Source organism: Lipotes vexillifer, unplaced genomic scaffold (assembly GCF_000442215.2).
Source record: "Lipotes vexillifer unplaced genomic scaffold, Lipotes_vexillifer_v1.1 scaffold1615, whole genome shotgun sequence".
Taxonomy (NCBI): domain Eukaryota; kingdom Metazoa; phylum Chordata; class Mammalia; order Artiodactyla; family Lipotidae; genus Lipotes; species Lipotes vexillifer.
In genome coordinates this window covers 3953-9621 of record NW_006778600.1, presented here as the reverse complement: position 1 = coordinate 9621, position 5669 = coordinate 3953, and the positions used below count along the sequence as shown (strand labels likewise).

Below are 5669 nucleotides of genomic sequence, written 5' to 3'. Positions count from 1 at the left end.
TTCAGTATAAAAAATAAAAAAACGTAAAACAAAAAAAAACCCTCTTTTTTTTTTTTTTTTTTTTTTTGCTGCCTCTCCGGTGCTTACGGCGGGAGTTGGATCAGTGTTTTCCTGCAACGGGAGGAGAGAGAACCTGCGGCGGCAGGAGGCAACCCGTTCCCTTGCTGGTTCTCTGGGCTCAGCCCATCGAGGGGCCTAGCTCAGGGGCCTGGGTCTCGCGCGGCCCGAGGAGCCGGCCACTCCCACTGCTCTTCAAGGCGAAGAGCAGGAATATCCTGTGGGGTCCAGTCTTACCCAGAAGAGGCACCTGGGAAATCATCCAACACAAGGCCGGAGGCTGCGCGATAGACCACTTCGGAGCAACGCTTCCGTCGGTCTGTCCTTCCCTCCTAGGGCTTTGGGGAGCGGATAAATCATCTAGGACGACGCGCTCTTCAGCGTCCTGTCTGAGACAAAAGAGGGAAGGAGGGTGTCTTCCAAGAAGGCAGCAGCGCCGAAGCCTGTGGTCGCAGAGAGGCCTGTGGAGCAAGGGCGCCCTCTCTCGACCAGGGTTATCCAGCTGCTGCGGAAAACTCACCTGGCTGAGGCCTCCTCCTTCCCCCGTCCCCCTCTTCCCCCTCCTCTCCTCGTCCCCCTCTTCCCCCTCCTCTGCCCGCCCCTCCTTCGCCTTCCCCTCCTCCTCCCCCCTTCCTCTTCCCCCCTCTTGTTTTCTGTCCTGGGGTTCCTTGAGTGCCTACCTTCCTTTGTGCCAGGGGACCTCACCTCTGCCGGAGGGCTGCAAAACATACAAACAAACAAAGAAACAAAACCAAAAACATATCCTGTTGAGGGCAATTTCTTAAAGTCTTCTTGGGAATTAACTAAATGGGCACACTTGCCATTTGCCTCCCTTTACCGCCGTCCCCTCTAGTGGAGACTAAGAACGACACAAATTGCCCTCAACAGGAATTTTTTTTTGTTTGCAACCCTCCAATACGGTGAAGAGAGCATGTTTTTGAAGCTCCAAGTGTGTCTGCTGGATCTCTGCGGTTTGGAATACTTGAAACTGAAACCATTGTTACTATTATCCTTTCTCCTATCCTATCCTGGGCTACATCGCACTTGGAGTGGGGATGAAGAAATGAAGGTCACTGAAGGACTGTAGCTGTGAGGGGAGGGGCCTCAGGGGCCCAGGGAGGGGGACGTTTCTGGGGAGGAATTCGTGTGGAGATGAAGGAAGTTGGGGAGTGGGGCCTCTGACCTTGGTACCCCTGAGTTTGCTGGTCTTGGTATAATTCAGGACAAGGAACGACCTGTCTATGCCAAAGATATTGCCCATGGAAAAGGGGAGAGGCAACCGAAGAAAAGCAAGCATTGGCCTGGAATCAAACCCGGTTCTACCGCATGGGAAGTGAGAATTCTACCCTTGAGCCACCAACGTTTCCACCTGTGCTGCTCTGACTAGGATTCCTCTGGAAGAGGCTCGGGAAGGACTCTGAAAAGAGTTCTGAAAACAACAGGACTCTTTGGTAGACATGCAGAACAAACTGAAAAAACAAACAAGAAAACACCCAGAGCAAAGGCTTGCATAGGAGGCTTATGTCAGGCAATACCATCAAGCTGTGGCTTTCACATCAAAATACTGCGGGCTTCATTTCCTCACTGATGATGCAGTCATTCTCTTTGTCCCCGCTCCCATCGCTTGGTGCCTCCCAAACCTGTCGAAGCAGAGGGTGGTGTGTGATGCTGACAGGGAACTCACTGGTGTGTTGTTTTAGCATTTGTGACTATGAGACGCATAGGGGGCATTGATTTGTGATTTATGAGTTGTGAGTTTAAAGTGCAGGTTTGTAGTTTAGAAAGGGGTGTGGGAATACATGTAGATCTGGTTGATGTAGTTGGTAAATGAAAGCATGATGGCCAGAGCTGGTGTGTGTCTTGGGTGTTGGGCAGAGGGCAGATAGAGCCAAAGCTCTTCAAGGTCAAGGGGATGGTCATTTTCCTTGTTGAGTTCAAGTTTCTGACTCAGCCTCCACCTAGCTTGGCTTCTCAGCAAGAGAAGCATGACTGCACATCTGCAGCTCCTATCTTTCAGAAAGTCATAATGGTTCCTAAGTCCCAACATGTTGGGGAGCACCCCCGCCAGGTTTCTTTCTTCAGTGTAATTTCCCCCAGGAAAAATTGGGAAAGAAATCTCTCTGTATTTCAATTTCATCAGAGGACCAATATGTTAACCTCGACGCTATTCTAAAAATTAGTCTGCTCCTTATATAACCAAAACACCAAAGCCTACGCCCCACATGCATCTCAGAGTCACAAATGCTAAAACTCAGCACAACACGGAGTCCCATTTGGGACATTAGATTCTCCCATATAATCAAACATTGGTTGCAAACAATAGTAATTAATCTTCTAATAATTATGACATATCCTTCCAAATTCTTTGAACACCTTAAAAAGCAGACACATACTATTGTTATAATGGTTACAAGAATGACTCACTATTCTTTTACAAAACAATGGTGTGTTTCTTCATTATCTCTCTTTTGATTCTGGCCCTTTCCTTCTTCTAATTCCAGTCTAATTCTGCTTCTGTTTCCTATTTCTTGCCTGGATGAGAATTTCACTTGCCTAACCTAGCAAATTGGATTATTTTCTCAGACTCTCTAAGGTAAGAGTTTGAGGTTGACAGTTGCAGGTATAGGGTCATGAACAAGGGATCTGGATGAATTTCCAATGTTTTCCCGGCAGGGCCTGTTGTACGGTTAGAAAGAGCCTTTTTCAGGGTTGTGGTGTGAGCTGACGAAGCTGATATTTTGATATTTTCATTTGAATGTTCCCACTTCATGCTGTTGCCTGCTTGTAGGCCTTTTTCGAAAAGCTTTGTTCCGAGTGCCTGTCAGTCTGTGAGCTCTGTCTTTTAAAGACAACGGTGTAGGCCTATTTTGGAACCTCTTTGTTTCGCCGCCACAGGTCCCTTGGTCGCTCTGGAGATGCTTTCTGGAGAGCCATCAGAGGCTTGCACGGGAGGGGGCATTGGTGGTTCAGTGGTAGAATTCTCGCCTCCCATGCGGGAGACCCGGGTTCGATTCCCAGCCAGTGCAGAGTGTCTCTTTGATCCCTTTTCCGGCCCAGACTTTTTACCCCTTGGTTTTTGCCTACTGCACACACAAGTCTGATGACGTCGTGGTTCTGGCCACAAGGAGTACGAAGATGAGAATTAACACCCCAAGGCAGTCCTGAGCAGAAGACGTTAAGGAGCGTCTGAATGGGGACTTTGCAGAGTCCTGGGGCTGTGAGGGAGTACAATACGGCAGCAACCACCTCGCTGGCCAGTTGGTACCTTTCTACCTGCAAGTGTCCTCCACCTCCTACTCATCCTCCTCCTCCTGCCCCACTTCCTCCCCTCCTTATCCCCCTCTTCCCTTCTCCTCTCCTTCTCCTTCTCCTTCCCTTTCCCCTCCCTCCCCCTCCCCCTCCTCTTTCTCCTTCCCCATCTGTAAAGTTCCCTCATTGGGATTTCACTTCTAATATCCCTTATTGGTTATGAACTTGAGCACCCTTACATATTTGTTAACCATTTGGATTTTCTCTTATAGGTTCTCCCCCACCCCCATCCCCACCCCCAAGATCTTGGTGATTACCCTACAGGTCTTTTTTCTTGTTTTGTAAGAATTTATTAAATATCTTCAGTACCAGTTGATTATGCTGACTGCAAGGACATTCGCTCAAGTTGTGACATGTCTTTTTTACTCTTTAGTCTGTGGTTTGATGAACAGAGATGCTTGATGTAGTCCAATTGATCAGTCTTCATTAAGAACTGGTCTTTTTTTCCTACATTTTATGATATATTTTTATTAGTTATCCATTATACATATTAATGTATGTATGTCAATCCCAATCGCCCAATTCATCAACCACAACCCCACCCCCGCCGCTTTCCCCCCTTGGTGTCCATACGTTTGTTCTCTACATCTGTGTCTCTATTTCTGCCCTGCAAACTGGTTCATCTGTGCCATTTTTCTAGGTTCCACATATATGCGTTAATATACGATATTTGTTTTTCTCTTTCTGACTTATTTCACTCTCTATGACAGTGTCTAGATCCACCCACGTCTCTACAAATGACCCAGTTTCGTTCCTTTTTATGGCTGAGTAATATTCCATTGTATATATCCATTCTTTATCCATTCATCTGTCGATGGGCATTTAGGTTGCTTCCATGACCTGGCTACTGTAGATAGAGCTGCAGTGAACACTGGGGTGCATGTGTCTTTTTGAATTGTGGTTTTCTCTGGGTATATGCCCAGTAGTGGGATTGCTGGGTCCTATGGTAATTCTATTTTTAGTTTTTTAAGGAACCTCCATACTGAAGAACCGGTCTTTTTATCTTATCTTAAAAATCCTTGCTTACCCCTGAGATCATGGAAATACCCTGCTATATAACACCAACTAAAATCATTTTAGGTTTCATTTCACGTTGAAATGATTTTGGTTACTGTGGAGGTAGGAGTCACCTTTCATTCCCCTGTCCCCTCCCCAGTGCATGTGACTGAACTGTGTGGTATAACTGTTGAACATTTAAAATGTTTTTAATACCTTTGTTTCTTGAATCCTCAATTTAATCCAAGTGAATCCTCCAAGTTAGTCTAATTTTAAAATATTGGTATATACCAAATAAACTCAATTCTCTTAATAATTCTAGTATTTCCTCTTTCACCCATGTAAATACTTATAGTAGTCATTTTTCATTTTCACTTCTTATACCTTTTCTTTTTTCTTGCCTTTCCTCACTGGCTAAGATCTCCATCACAATGGTGAAAAGATGTGGTCAGAGTGAGGCCTATTTGTCTGATTCCTGAGGGTTCCTGATTGGTAACGGGGGTGGGGGGGCTGGGAGCCAGGGGTTTATTACCCACTATAATGTTTGCTGACGGTTTCTTGTTTGTTTTTGTTTTGGAAGCTACCCTTAGCAGATTAGGGCTGTTCTCTTCTAGCCTATTACGCTAAAGGGTTTTTTTTCAAAGTTAAATCAATGGTGAATTTTTTCAAATACCTCTTCTGTTTTAGTGATTATGATTTCCCTCCTCTACATTGTTAATGTGGTGAGTTAGATTAATTTATTTTCTAATGATAATCAACTGTTTTCCCAGGATAAGACCAATTTTTCACAATTAAAAAATGTATTGCTGGATTCAGTATTTTTTTTTAACATTGCAGCAATAAGACAGGTCTGTAATTTATATTTTTCACATTGCCTTTGTGGGGGGTTGTTGGTTTCAACATAAACTCATAAAAAAAAGTTGGAGAAATGTGCCATCTTTTAATTCTTTTAGAATTTGTTTGCTTTGGAGTCATTTCTTCTAATGAACTTTTTTTTGGTCCTGGAGCTTTCTTTGAAGGAAGATTTAAAAATTCTGATTTAAAAAATGTAATGCTTGTAGGACTAGTCCATTTTATTTCCCTAAACTCACTATTGGAATATGTTCATTTCCTCTAAATTTTTAATCAGTTGTCGTATATGTGTTTATGATATTCATTTATCATTTCCTTATGTCTACGAGTTCAGTAGTAATGGCTTCCTTCTTTCCTCTTTTTTTTTAATCTATGTATATTTCTTTTTATTTAGAATTTCCACAAGCTGTGAAATTGGGGTTTGAGATAATTTTTTTAGCTCTCAAGGATTTTGG

The 5669-nt window shown here is 44.0% G+C and overlaps 1 non-coding gene across 1 annotated transcript; it reads left to right on the top strand.

Annotated features, from left to right (window-relative positions):
* Window positions 1–3012: 3012 nt before the first annotated feature.
* Window positions 3013–3083, top strand: TRNAG-CCC (transfer RNA glycine (anticodon CCC)). The gene has a single exon. It is a non-coding gene; the product is annotated as a tRNA-Gly (tRNA).
* Window positions 3084–5669: the final 2586 nt, after the last annotated feature.